Genomic DNA, 15,087 nt, shown 5'->3' with positions numbered 1-15,087 from the left:
GGGTTGCCTGTGTGCGTATGTGGGCTGTGCGTACGCGCCGCTACGCAGTGTCCCCATGCGCCCCAATGAGTATGCAGCTCCCCGTTTCTGGGATAACGGGGAGTATCTGAATCCAGGGCCATTTGGAAAGCAAAAACAAATCACTGTCTCTGCTTCTGAAACGGGAATCAGTAACTCTTTGCATTTTCCTGTCCCACAAGATATGCAAAAACAATGCATAATATTCAATTTTAAAAAATACAATTGTGAGTCTTGTTGGCATTAAAACTGTATTTAAAAAAAGAACACAGAAATTTAAGGGAAAAACTCAAGAAGGCATTTTGCTTCGATATATTCCGTGTAATGTTTTATTTCATTGATAATGTTTCTGTTGAAGAAACCGTTTATACTTGAATTCAGGTCAGTTTCAGTATTTTACAAATATTTTTTAAAATTGAATTGCAATTGTGCCAAGCGAATATAATGAATTAAGTTTGTTTTTGAATTCACCTCTTGTATATTTTGCTGCATGTAAGTAAATTCATTTTGTATTTGGAGTGTGACAAGCTTTACCTTTGAACTCTTAAGTGCTTTTTTCTATATGTGGTTGGAGGAAGGGTCACTGTTGTTGTTGTTTTTTTAATTTGTACAACAAGCAAGGGTATTACCAGTGTAAATCATTATTCTGCTACCCACCAACAGGTTTGGACATTACTGTTTTGCATATCTTGTGTTTGCTTCCATTTCCCGCCATTTTCCCAAAGCTATATGATAGGTATGTTTGTACTCCATGCCATCTAAGAGACCAGGACATATCTCACTCTAGTCTTCATTCCATTCTGCGCTAGTTCTTTGATTGAGTCTTTCTGAGCCCTTTACTGTGGGTGGTCATGAGGATTTAACCAGCCCTCTGTCCTCGCTGGGCTAGCTAACCCTCAGCGTCGCCTGAGGGAGAGGGAGGGCTGCCTTTTCCCTGCACTCCCACAGCGCTAATTGTGCTCAGGGGTTTTCTCAGGAAAGTGGACCCTGATGGAGAGGATGAGATTAGAGTTGGGCTGTGGGAAGTGGGAGGCGACCCTGGCTCTGTCAAACTGCCTCTCTCCCCAGACTCAGAGCAGGGGCTAGAACAAGGCAACCAGGTGTGAAATCTTTGTCCAGCCAACAGTCAGCTCTGTCTTGCTCACCTCTCCATTGTGTCTTCCTTGGGGGGCAGGGTTTTCTCAAGCGCATTGTATGTGTGGCAGCCATGGAGAGGACCGGGACGAGAGAGGCAGGCAGCATCGGGAATCCAGAGAGGGTAGAACCAGAGACGTTGTGGGAATCCTCTTACGCCAGTTTGCATCTACCGAGAACATCACCCTATTGATGCTGTCCTTTGAATACAGCTGATTAACGATAGTTTAAAAGTGGACTCGATTTGGGGGAATCAAGACTCAATGATTCATCCAGAATTTACCTACTGAGTTTTTCTAGTCCAGTGTTTCTCTCAGTCTTTTCTTGGCACTTGTATTAGCAAAACTAGGAATTTCAATCAGGAAAGTCATTGCTCAATGAAGATGAGTTTTTGTTTTTATGGATGGATTCATGAAAACATGAAGAAATGTGCAGGAAATTCCCAGGTCAGCTTTGTCTAGAAACAGAAGAATTTCTTCCTGTTTCTCCAAGTCCAGCCCAATCCAGACTTTCTGGGTTCCTATCTCAGTGACATCAAGGTCTTCAATCAATAAAGTTTAGGTGTTTCCCTTTGTCTAGTTTCCCAAAACGTCTGCCACTGTGCTGCCAGGACTTAGTTAGGATGGGGAGGGAGCCCCTTTTGAACTGGTACCTGGTTGCACTATGCATTTGATCCCCAGGTGAAACTTGGACTCTGAATGGCCCACACGTGCATGCCCATCCTGACCCTTCTCGTGCTGCATTCTATTTTGCGTTTGGACTTTCCATCGGCATCACCAAATCTCATTGACCAGCAGCATGGACCACAGGCTCCAGCTACCCCAAGGGCCCTGCCTACATATGAAAGGAGTTTCAGATGAGAGTTCCCAGTGTAGGCTCTTTCTGAGCCTGACCTCATGCTGGACTCATGTAGCACTGACATTTGATACCTGTTGCCGTCACAGAAGAGTGAAATCAGTCGTGAAATCCCTGAGCCTCATCCACAGTGAACTCGGTGATTTTTATTCTCACCTGAAGTAGAGCTTGCCCTGTGACCTCATAAAACACAATGGTCACCTCTTCTGAAAGCCTTCGGGTAGCAGGAGAAAAGCAGCCAGTGAGGAGGACCAGAGGACTTGAAAGGTGCAGCTTAAGTTCTAGGTCTCGGTAACCCTGATTTTTACTATCTTCTGACTAGTCCAGCCTCTTTTACATCGTACCTTGACCTTTTAATAGTTTTTCATGTGCATGGTTACATTAGGTAGAGAGATTTGCAGCTGCCTCATTTCTACCTCTTCCTAGAAGGTTCTTTTTGGTTTTGAGATAAAAAGAGGAAACTTTTCCCCCTAGATTTTAGCTTTGTTCATGAATTCTTCTCTGCTTTGCTGCAGAAGCTGTTAGTTACAGTCCCTCGCTCGGGCTTCTAAGTCTGAGGGGAATCCCTCTGACTGGGAAATCCACGGACAGAGGAACAAGGCGTCCCTCACTCAGCCTGTGACCCTCTCTGGGGCACTGCTTTCAGATTCCAGGGCCTTGTTTGGAGTGAAGCTGCCTGTTCACTTCCTCATAGTCACCTCCTTCCAGAACCCCTGCTGGTCATGCAGCTGAAGACAGTAAGGCAACCACAGGAGAGGGTTTTGTTGCTTCCACTGCCAAAGGAATCCTGCTCTGAGAAGTAAGGCACCCTGAAAGCAGTGTGGATGTCATCAAAAGGATGGTGGTGGTTTCAGAGTCTCGTCACTCCTAAAAGCCAGCAGACAGCAAGAACTTGGGTTAGGGTACAAAGAAGAACCCTGGCCGGCAGCACATTAGCCTCATCAAACCAGAATCAGACACATTGCTGAGGAAGAGGTTGGCCCCTCCATCCCTAGAGAGCCAGAGGAATCGAAATATCGCCATCTAAGAGTTAGGGACAGTTAGCAAAGAGACCGAGAGAAGGACAATCTGGTTTCAAGAAGACCTCTTTAAGGCCCAGGGAGTGAATGAAACACTTGCTGGTGGAGTCCAGGCCAGTTCTGTGGGAAGATATGGCCCTGCTCTGAGACGTGTGAGCACAGAGGGAGCTGGAAGGGGAACAGGGGGCTAAAAGCACACATTTGGACTTCCTCTGTGTCTGTACTCATTTTATAGGAAGAAATGTCCGGTGCAACCATTTACACTGGGCCTTACCGTGTGAAGCTCAGTAAGGGTCTACTTTGGAAGAAGAGAAAAGAAAATTTTGACCGACATTGTTTTCCCAACCAAAGAAAAGTGTCTGGCTGGATATGGGTATCTGCCAGCCCGTCTTCCCTCTCTGCTGATGTCCCTGCCCTCGTATTAGCCGGCGTGTCCCTGGAACAAGTCCCAGGCGCAGGCTGGAGGTGAAGCTCTCAGTCCCCAGCGTCGGGTTCTCCAGCAATACAATGGAGACATAGGGAAGGAGACAAGGGAAAGAGTGGCGGGGGGCGGGCGCTGAGAACAGGCCCGCCATCCCTTCCCCAAGCAGCTGTTTCCATTGCAGCCTCCTGCCCAAGGCCCACTTCCCCCCTCCCTTCCCCACCAATCTAGTGAGAGAGACAGAGAATCGAAAAGAGTTCTAAGTGCAATTCCTTTTTAAAAATTTTTCCATTTATTGAGAGAGAGGGAGGGAAAAGGAGAGAGAATCATCGATTTGTTGTGCCACTTAGCTATTCCATTTTAGTTGTGCACTCATCGCCTTCCTCTTGTACGTACCCTGACCAGGAATTGAACCCATGACCTCGGTGTGCCGGGACAACGCTATATCCACTGAGCCACCAGGCCAGGGCCCCATATGCAATTCTTACATAGTTTTTTTGTGAAGCCATTTCTGGTTTTCACTTCATTCATTTATATATTTTTCAAAGTAAGAAAAGATTGCATTGTAGAGCCAAATCCCAATATAACAGGTAAATGGGTTCTGTCAGGTTTCCACACTACTGGAGAGACACTTGAACACCATACACACACACGCAGACACACAACTCACACACATGTACAATCCCACACACATGTACATACATACACTCACACACACATTCACGCATAGACTCACATACATTTGCACTCACACATTCACACATCCAATCTTATATATATATATATATATATACACACACACGCCTCCTGAAGGATGAGTGCTCGAGCAGGGGCAGAGCTCTAGACAAATAATTTTGTCTCCTCCCAGAAGGCTGGCACTAAGTAAAGAGACATGGGGGCCAGAGTAACTTCCTTGGGTAGAAGTGGTGCCATCAGAACCTATTATTAGTAGGAACTAAATATAATTTATCTACATTTAGAAAATGTTCCTACTCGTAAAATCCAGACCTTTTCTGGACATGATTGTCAGAGGCTTGTTTCGCAGGAGATGCAGGTGTAAGACTCCCAGGCTTGCTGGGGCATTAGAAAAGCCATTTAACCCTGCTCCGAAAGGAAGTTAGAGATTACAGTGGGATATCTTAAGCTAAAGTGAATGAATTAGTTCAGCACTGAAGATCGAATCAGAGTTAAGATTGTTCTCTACCAAATTAAGGAAGAGAAGACAAAAACTTTCTAATTAAACAAAAGCTTGAAATGTCACATGACCAGAGTCAAATATTCTCCCTTCATGTCAAACACTGGCCTTTTCACAGGTGCACTCCACTGTGTGAGGCATCCCATGCCCCGACTGTCAGAATCTAAGTCATCTGATTTGTATCAGGCTCCTAGAAAGAGCGCATGACACTTAACCTACCATGAGTCAGACATTTGCTACAAATTTGCTGTCTAAAAATTACGCACACACTACATAAACAAGAAAATGTCATCATCAGAAAAAGTCCTTTCTGGGTACAATGGTAAGTACCAAGGGAAGGTAATTTCTCTGCGAGGAAATACAGAAATGGATAGAATAATCCCTAGTCACAGTTTGGGCCTAGAGAACCCTTGCTCTGATGTTTTTAGAGCCCCCCAGTTTACAAGCAGGAGAATAAGGAGAAAGAGGGTGCACAGACCTCAGCCTTGGCAGTGACTCACTGCTCCAGGAGCCGGCGGGCTGCACATCTCCAAGGTCCCTGGAGGAGTGCCTCCTGAGCCTGCAGCCAGGAGACAGAGGAGAGAAGGGTCCTTGCTGTACAGTCACAGGTGGAAGGAAAGAAGATGGACCACTGGGCCCTGGCCCACGCCTTCTCCCTAAGATGCCCCAACATGGAGAAACTATACTGAGGCTTGAAAGAAAAAACAGCTTGAGAGTCAAGGGCAGACAAACCGTTAATCCAACCACCTTGTGCAAAGGGCTCTTCAGAAGGCACCTTGTGCTGTGGGCACCGCGCTGCTCCCTCACACCACACCACCATGCATCAGCCGCCTCCCATTTCCCCACAGGTGGACTCCATGTCACAGCTCCCCACCCAGGTGTGCCCCACCCATCGCCGCTTTCTGTCCTGCCCAGAACATACGCTGTTCTTCCAGAGCCTGGGGGAACAAGGTCTAGCACAGACAGAAATAGGCTGCGGACGTCAAAGGCAGACACAGGATGGCACAGGCGAGGATGATAATAGTTGAAAACAACCTGTTGAAAACACAGTTCATTGAGAAATAGGGTGGCAGGTCCCCAGTTAGGGAAGCATGGGAATGTCTATTACTCTCAGAATTTTCCTATTTTATGTTAATCTCAAAGGTACGAAGCAAAACTTCTGCTCGTGTAAGAGGCTCGAGAGACAGATCAGCCCACTCACACCTCTCCTCGAGTCCTCTTGTTCAGGTCAAACTTCACGCACCCAGCACAAGCTGTATCATACTTGTTCTCGGAGAGATGTAGAAAGATGGACAGTGCCTCCATGGTCACCCCAATGCCTGACATCATCCCCACACCTTCCCCTTCAGGCTCCCCCGATTTGCAGTCTTACTATTGTAAATATTGTTGTACAGTTTGTAACCAACAAACAATCCTGTTGTCCAAGGCCTCACCTGCTGCGCCTTCTTGTCCTTGAAGAAGGCCACGGAACCTACAAGGGGCGACGTTTCCAGAAGAGCTTCAGGGTGATGATCTCTGTGTGAGACGCTATGTATATTCCTGTAAGATTGCATTTTTATCTAAGAAATAATGTTATTTAAAAAAAAAGAAAAAACAAAAAAACAAGAATTGCAAATAAATTTGTTAACAATGTCTACATTCGGTTAACTCTATCTTCCTCTTCCGTATCTCTTCTCTTACTCCCTAGAGGTTACAGAAATATACTTAACTCTCAGATTATCAACTTTTAAAAAATATATTGATTTTAGAGACGGAGGAGAGAGAGAGGTAGGGGGAGCGAGAAACATCACCTCACAGTTGTTTCACATTAATTGTTCACTGGTTGCTTCTTGTATGTGCCTTGACTGGACAAGCCCGGGATTTTGAATCAGCGACCTCAGCATTCCGAGTTGATGCTTTATCCACTGCACCACCATGGGCCAGGTTCAAATTATCATCTTATACTCCAAGGGGGGAAAAGCTGAGGAGAGTGTGGGAAATCTGAATACAATGATAATTTCTAACCTTATTTCAACATGAATCTCATTATCCACCTCTCTCTTCCATTATCCACCTCTCTCTCCTCTCATTTAACAGAAAAATGCTCAAAAGTTGACAAAGAGGCCCTGGCCGGTTGGCTCAGCGGTAGAGCGTCGGCCTGGAGTGCAGAAGTCCCGGGTTCGATTCCCGGCCAGGGCACACAGGAGAAGCACCCATCTGCTTCTCCACCCCTCCCCCTCTCCTTCCTCTCTGTCTCTCTCTTCCCCTCCCGCAGCAGAGGCTCCACTGGAGCAAAGATGGCCCAGGCGCTGGGGATGGCTCCTCGGCCTCTGCCCCAGGCGCTAGAGTGGCTCTGGTCACAACAGAGCGACGCCCCGGAGGGGCAGAGCATCGCCCCCTGGTGGGCAGAGCATCACCCCCTGGTGGGCGTGCCGGGTGGATCCCGGTCGGGCGCATGCAGGAGTCTGTCTGACTGTCTCTCCTTGTTTCCGGCTTCAGAAAAATACAAAAAAAAAAAAAAATGTTGACAAAGAGACTGAGTAGAAGAATTAAATGGATAATCCACAAAATAGAACAGCTGTCCCTCAGATATCTGGAAAGGCACAAAATGGGTTTTGAATGAATGAGAGAAAGAAGAGAGGAGGGAGGGAGAGAAGAGAGGAGAGAGGGGGGGAAATAAGATAATGTATATTAAAATACTTGGAAGAATATAAAAATACAGTTCTTTTTTTTAGGTTATTAAACTGACTCAGACAAAGCTTCCAGAATAATTCCCTGTATAAAAAGAATTTGTCCCAGAAGTTCATGTGTCTTAGTTATATTCAGTAATAAAAACAGAAATCCTCTCTCCTCTCCCCATGAATTATTGAGTCCATTCCAGGAAATATACATTAGCCAAACTCGCTCCTTCACTGCTAACCCTCCCTCTCCCCTGCCCCACCGCCCGGACCCTGAGCTCTGGAGTCTAGGGTTGCATGGGAAGAAGAGAGGAGGGCAGGGCTGGAGAGAGCGGCAGAGGACCAACCTCCTTGTTCACTGCAGCTTACCCCAGCTCCTGGCGCAGGTCGGGGCAGGCTCCACCAGGACCTGCCCCACAGGTCTCAAACCATAAGCAGATGGCAGCTACTTGCAAGATGTCATTTGTTACCAATTATTATTGAAGTGCCAATGGCTGCAAATCCCACTTTTATAATCAGCTAGAACAGATTCAAGATTTAACTTATAACGAAGTTACTCTGTCTTGGATTTTGCTATGCTTTCTTGAATGGGAGTAAAAGGAGTGTTGGTGGAGCCGGTGGCAGGAATGAAACACAACTATGGGAGCATGCCACCAGAGTGAGTCAGCCCTGTGTGTGCTTAGGGCCTCACTCTTGCTTTATGACTTGTGGGTCAACTCTTTAAGTCTGGCCTGACCTTCAACCCCTCTCCTGACATTAGGTCTGCTTCTCATTTCCCTCCTCCCCTCAAGGCAGACATGGTTATCTGTCTGGTTTGTCACAGTATTGGATGTTCACTGGGCCCCAGTTACTAATGGACTGGATCACTGCATGGTAAAAAGTCAGTATATGTATATACATGACAATATCTTATACTTTATTTTTTCAGCCTCCATATAATAAGCAAAACTGAAGTCTATTTTTCTCTCTCTCTTTTCTTCTCTCTCTCCGTTTCTACATGGCTTGCCAGCAAAATGGGCACAGAAGGCACTTAATCTCTTCCTCTTCACAGATGCATTAGGACATATCAGCCCAAGAATTTTGGCCATGGGAAGTTGGGAAGTAAAAAAACCTTAAACCAACTATGAGCCAAAGTGATAAGCTCCAAACCAGCCACTGCAGAGCCCTACACTGTACATTATTAGACATTATTCAGCTAACAATAAAATAACACTTACATTTCTAGTTGGCCTCAATTCCATGTATATGATTTCCTGGAGAATCCCACAAGGAAGAGAGGCAGGACAGGATCTGTGTAATGTCTTACTGTGTCTATCAAGAAAGAGCAATTATTAACAAATGTTAAGTATCCTATGTATAGTTGTGATTTCAGCTTATTTATTAGCATAAGAAAGACCATGTGCAGTGCTAGCCAATGGCTCAGTGGATAGAGCATCAGACATCCCAAGTTTGATTCCCAGTCAGGGCACACAGAAGAAGTGACCATCTGCTCTTCCCCTCATACCTCTCCCCCTTTTCTCCCTTTTTCCCTCCCGCAGTCCATGGCTTGGTTGTTTCTAGCATGCCCCCAGGTGCTGAGGATAGCTCCATTGGAGCACATCATCTTCAGACACTAAAAATAGCTCGGTACTCAAGCATTGGCCCTAGACGGGGTTGCTGGGTGAATCCCAGTCAGGGCACATGTGGGAATCTTCCTCATTATCTCTCCTCCTCTCACCCTAAAATAAAAACAACAACAACAAAAAATCCAATCAATCATCCAAAACCTCCCAACAAACCAAAGTCCTGGACCAGATAATTTTACCAGGTGAATTTTACCAAACATTCAAAGAAGGATTAACAACTATCCTTCTCAAACTATTCCAAAAACTAGAGGAGGGAAGCTCAATTTACAAAGCCAACATTAACTTGATTCTAAAACCAGACAAAGACAATACAAAAAAAAAAAGAAAATTATAATCCAATATCCCTGGTGAACTTAGATGCAAAAAATCCTCACAAAATACTAGCATTCAAATTTAGCAATACACCTGACCTGTGGTGGCACAGTGGATAAAGCATCGACCTGGAATGCTGAAGTTGCCAGTTCAAAACACCAGGCTTGCCAGTCAAGGCCCATATGAGAAGCAACTACTATGAGTTGATACTTCCTGTTCCTCCCCCTGCCTTTCTTTATATATCTTCTCTCTCTAAAATCAGTAAGTAAAATTTTAAAAAGAAAATCTCCCTGCCTGGGTAGATCAACTGTTTAGAGTATTGTCCTAAAGTACAGAGGTTGATTGTTAGATCCTGGTCAGAGCACATACAGGAACAGATTAATGTTCCCATATCTCTCTCTCTCTCTCTCTCTCTCTCTCTCCATTTCTCTCTTTCAAAAAAAAAAAGTAAACTCAGCAATACATTGAAAAAGTCATACACCATGATCAAGTGGGATTTATTCCTGGGAGGCAAGGTTGGTTTGATATCTTTAAATCAATTAACATGATAAACCAAATAAACAAAAGAAAAGATAAAAATGATATGAACATGTCAATAGATGCAGAAAAGCATTATTTAAAAAATCTAGCACCCATTTATGATAAAAACTCTCAACACAGTGAAAATAAATAAAGCATACCTCTTCATAAAAATTGTCATGTATGACAAACCCACAGCTAGCATAATACTCAGCAGTGAAAAGAGCATTTTTCCTTAAGATCAGAAACAATACAAGGATGTCTGATTAAGGCTATGCTTTTAAGCACTTGTACTCAACATAAACTTAGAAGTCTTAAGCACAGCAATCAGACAAGAAGAAATAAAAACAATCCAAATTTGGAAAGAAAAACCAAAACATTCATCATTTGTAGATAACATGCTCTTAAGTAGAGAGAACCCTAAGATTTTACCAAAACAAAGCTACTTGAACATGCTCATCTCATCAACACATATACTAAAAATGACAAACAAAAAAACTACTATATCCAGTAAAGTGTCAGGATACAGCATTAATATTCAGAAATCAATTGCATTTTTATACATCAATAACCAACTATCAAGATCATTTGAGATCTTGCTTTCTGGCATATGTTATTATCAGTTTGGCTCAAATGAACTCTTATATAAATTATAAAAAAAAAACACCCAACTATCAGAAAGAGAAATAAGAAAACAATCATATGTAATAGCATCAAAAACATACCTATGAATAAATTTAACCATGAAGGTTAAAGACCTGTACTCAAAAATTATAAGACAATGAAGAAAGAAATTGAAGATACAAATAAATGGAAGCATATAACTTGCTCATGGATAAGAAGAATTAACATTGTTAAAATATCCATACTACCCAAAGCAATCTATAGATTCAATGCAATCTCTATTAAAATACTAATGACATTTTTTATAGAAGTATAACAAATAATCCTAAAATTTATACAGAACCACAAAAGACTCCGAATAGCCATAGCAATCTTGAGGGAAAAAAAGAACAAAAGTGGAGGTACCTGATATCAAACTATACTGCTTGATTATAGGAATTAAAACTGCATAGTGCTGGCATAAAAGCAGACATATAGATCAATGGGACAGGATCAAGAGCCCAGAAATAAACCCATACTTAAATGGTCTAGTAATCTATGACAGAGGAGGTAAGAACATAACAATGGAGTAATGGCAGTCTCCTCAACAAATGGTGTTGGGAAAACTGGACAGACAGATGTAAAATAATAAAGCTAGATCACCTATTACACCATGTACAAAAGTAAACTCAAGTGGATTAAAGACTTAAATGTAAGACTCCAAACATTAAACTCCTAGAATAAACAATAAGCAGTAAAATTTCTGACATTTTTCTTAATATTTTTCTGACATATCTCATTGAGCAAGAGAAACAAAAGAAAGAATAAACAAATGGGACAATATCACACTAAAAAGATTTTGCACAGCAGAGAAAATCATCAACAAAATGAAAAGACAACCTACTGAATGGAAGAGGATATTTGCCAATGATACATTTGATAAGCAGTTAATATCCAAAATTTATGAAGAACTCAGACAACACCAAAAAACAAATAAAAATTCTTTAAAAAGTTTAAAAATCCTGATCTAATTTACGAATGGTCAGAGGACTCAAATACATACACACTTCTTCAAAGAAGACATATAGACAAATAGACATATAACAAGATGCTCTATATCACTAATCATCAGAGAAATGCCAATTAAAACCAAAATGAGATATCACTTCACACCTGTCAGAATGGCTATCGTCAGTAAACCCACAAATATCATGTGTTGATAAGGATGTGGAGAAAGAGAAAACATAATATGAAAAAAAATCAAAAAGTATTTTTATTTATTCAGGTTATTCCAAAGTGCGATACCTGTCCAACCATGTGTGTGAGACTCTTGCATCCCTAACAAGTAAAATGAAAGAGAAGGGTTCTTTAAATAACAATTACACTCCTCTTTTTCACCCATACTTACTCTCCCAGCTTCCTCTTCTGGAAAACCTATAGTTCAGCATCACAGCAAATGTGTATGAAGAATGACATACCTGTCTCACAACCAGGTGATGACTGCAGTCACACCACAGATGGCCTCTTTGCTTCCCTTGCAACTCCCAGGGTGTGGGGGCGGGGGGGGGGGCGGTTTCCAGAAGCAGAGGGAAGAACAACCGAGAATCTTATCTTCATTGTTAATTTTTGCCAACACAACCACCATGACAGAGATACAGTCATTTGTTTCAGTAATGCTCCTCTAGGAAGGCAACTTAAAATTACCCAACAGTAACAGCTACAGCAGTCCTCACAACAGTGCTGATGTGTACAGATTCATCCCAGGCTGAAGTATAACTGTCAACAAATGGTAACCAGCACCCAAAACTCTTCCCCTCCATGGTCTCCATCCCAAGCAGGGAGGAAGGGAGGGAGGAAGGAAGAGAGGGAGGGAGGAAGAGAGGGAAGGAGGGAGGAAAAGAAGAAAGAAAAGGAACACCTCATGCACCTACTAGGAATGCAGATTGGTGCAGCACTATGGAAAACAGTATGGCGGGTCCTCAAAAGATCAAACATAGAACTGCTCTATCACCTAGTGATTCCTCTTATCATAAGAGTCTTATGGGTATATATTTGAAGAGACCCAAAATACTGACTGAAAAAGATATATGCACCCCTATGTTTATTGCAGCATTATTTCTAGTAGCCAAGAAATGAGAGTAACTCAAGTGCCCATTAATAGATGGTTAAATAAAGAAGATGTGGTACATATATGCAATGGAAGGTTACTAGGTCATATAAAAGAATGAAATCTTACCTTTTGCAGCAACGTGGATGGACCTAGAGGGCATTACGCTAAATGAAACAGGTCAGACAGAAAGAGACAAATACTGTGTTATTTCACTTATATGTGGAATCTAAAACAACAAAATAAACAAAAGAGAAACAGATTCACTGATACAGAGAACAAACTGATGGTAACCAGATGAAAGGAGGTTTAAGGAATAGGTTAAAAAGGAGACAATATTAAAAGGCACATATTGACAGTTACAAAATAGTAACAGGTATGTAAAGCACAGCATAGAAAACATAGTCAATACTATTGTAATAGCTAAGTATGGTTCCAGGTGAGTACTGTACTAGAATTATCAGAAGATCATCGCATAACTTATATAAATGTCTAGTGACTATGTTCTACACCTGAAACTAATATAGAATGTCAACTGTGATTGGGAAAAAACTTTTTTAAGAAAAGTTTACTGTGATAAAAACCAGACCTTGAGTTTTGACTGTCTGTGAACCTGGTTGAGGAGATTATCACCGCCACCCACAAGCCTGAGAAACACCAATGAGGGTCTTTGAGAGCTCATGGTCATATTCCTTTTGTCCAAAGTGCACTTATTGAGTCCCTGCTATGTACTAAAAACTGTTCTAGGCACTGGGCACACAGCAACAATTGGTTCTGATTACCCCTAAAGTGTTCAGCAGGTATGGTGAGTGACACCTCTTCTACTCAAGTGCAAGCACGCACTGGGCAAAGCCTCACATACAAGGTGTGGTCTCCCCACAAGCCCAGCTGAGGCTCAGAGGAGGCCTCACAGGGCCCTGCACGAAGATGCCCAGTCCAGGATGAGAGTCAAAGGCGGCACCTAACAGCTCCAGTTGCCAGACTTTGTTCCTGCTGGGGGGGTGTGAGCTTTGCAAGGTAGTGAATTTATAAAGTAGTACGTGCATATGAAGATGCTGAGACCTCTGGTTCCACCTTGATGACACCAGTGCAGAACTGGACAAGTCATTCAGGACAATGAACATCTTTCCAGGGCTTTCCTCTCTGGAGAGAAGAGGCAAAAGCAGCAGTAGCCTCATTCGTTGGCACTCTCTGCTAAGACTTGGACAACGAGCTTAGACTGTAGCTGGGCCAGAAGCTCAAAGAAAGCAAAGAAGAATTGTTTTGGGGGGGGGCAGAAGCAAAGCATGTCTCCACAGACAGGATACTGAGACCAACCAGCTCTTGTATAATGCTGGGGGCCCTGAAGTCAGTGTGTTGGTTTTCTATTGCTGTATAACAAAATCCCACAAATTTAGGGGCTTAAATTTAGCATCTTAAAGTTGGTTGTGCCCCCAGCCTGGCCATGCGGGGCTGTCCACTGTGGGTAGAAGACTGAATAGAGTCCAGACAGTTGTAGAAAAATGAAGCTGGAATCCTGATCCATTAATGGTGAGTTAGTTAATTCCCTTTACACCTGACATGGCGGTGGCACAGTGGATAGAGTCAGATTGGGTGGGACACGGAGGACCCAGATTGTAAACCCCGAGGTCGCCGGCTTGAGTGTGGGCTCATCTAGCTTGAGCAGAAACTCACCAGCTTGAGTGAGAGTTTCTGGCTTGAGCGTAGGATCATAGACATGACCCCATGGTTTCTGGCTTAAGCCCAAAGGTCCTCTGCTGGGATTGTGACCAGGAGGGTGATTGAGTGGTGGGGGCGGGTGGGGGCGGGGGAGCAGGAGGAAGGATCAGAGTCATGTGGGCAAGGTGGAGGGATGCTTCACCCTTGCACCGGGCAGCCAAAGCCAGCTAGATCAGTCATGGAGTGTCCATGCCCAGGAGAACCTTGAGGCCCTTCGACAGTTTCCCCTACCCACAGTCCCCCATGGAATTTCACTGTTGGGGGGACCACTGGAAAAAAAGATCTAATTGAGAGGTTGAAAATAGGGCCCTTTCTCAGCCATGGGACCATTTATTCAAATACATTCTGCATGGAGCTCAAAATATAAACAAATAAGAGCAGACGGCTCTGTTGGGGGAGGAGAGGATGGAGTTCCATGTTCCCTATCCACCACGCTTGTCCCTCGAAAAAACATAACTAGCCCATCAGCTTTGTGATTTCATAGATATTTTGGCTTAGGGCAAAGCTAAAGTAGCACTTGTTTCAGTTTAAAAGTAGCTTGATTTACAGATAAAAATGAATAGTAATATGGATGTTCCCAAATTGTTAAAGGTGGGAGCCAGGTGACGCATGTCGGAGAGAACTGGGTAGTGCCTTCTCTCATGAACACGGTCACGTTTGTGAAGGGACCTGACGCCTTAACCCAGGAATGGCTCAGGGTGGCCATCTCGTGCACCACATGTGGGTAGTGGCAGATACTTTAGCCAGGAGGCCCTTTCAGGCACTCCTCAAATAACAGTGTGCCAGTGGCCATGCACCTTGCCTGAGGGCAGGGTTGACTTGCCAGGTCCATAGCTCAGAGTCCCAGGGAGGAGCGCTGGGGGCCAGGAGGAGGGATAGGGGGTGGAAAGAGACTTCAGGTGT

The 15,087-nt window shown here is 43.7% G+C and overlaps 1 non-coding gene across 1 annotated transcript; it reads left to right on the top strand.

Moving 5' to 3' along the window:
- Nucleotides 1-6,744: 6,744 nt before the first annotated feature.
- On the top strand, nucleotides 6,745-6,820 carry TRNAS-GGA (transfer RNA serine (anticodon GGA)). Its single transcript has one exon. It is a non-coding gene; the product is annotated as a tRNA-Ser (tRNA).
- The last annotated feature ends 8,267 nt before the right edge of the window (nucleotides 6,821-15,087 follow it).

This window comes from Saccopteryx leptura, chromosome 2 (assembly GCF_036850995.1).
Source record: "Saccopteryx leptura isolate mSacLep1 chromosome 2, mSacLep1_pri_phased_curated, whole genome shotgun sequence".
Taxonomy (NCBI): Eukaryota; Metazoa; Chordata; class Mammalia; order Chiroptera; family Emballonuridae; genus Saccopteryx; species Saccopteryx leptura.
The sequence above is the reverse complement of the archived record's forward strand: the minus strand, read 5'-3'. Positions and strand labels throughout refer to the sequence as shown.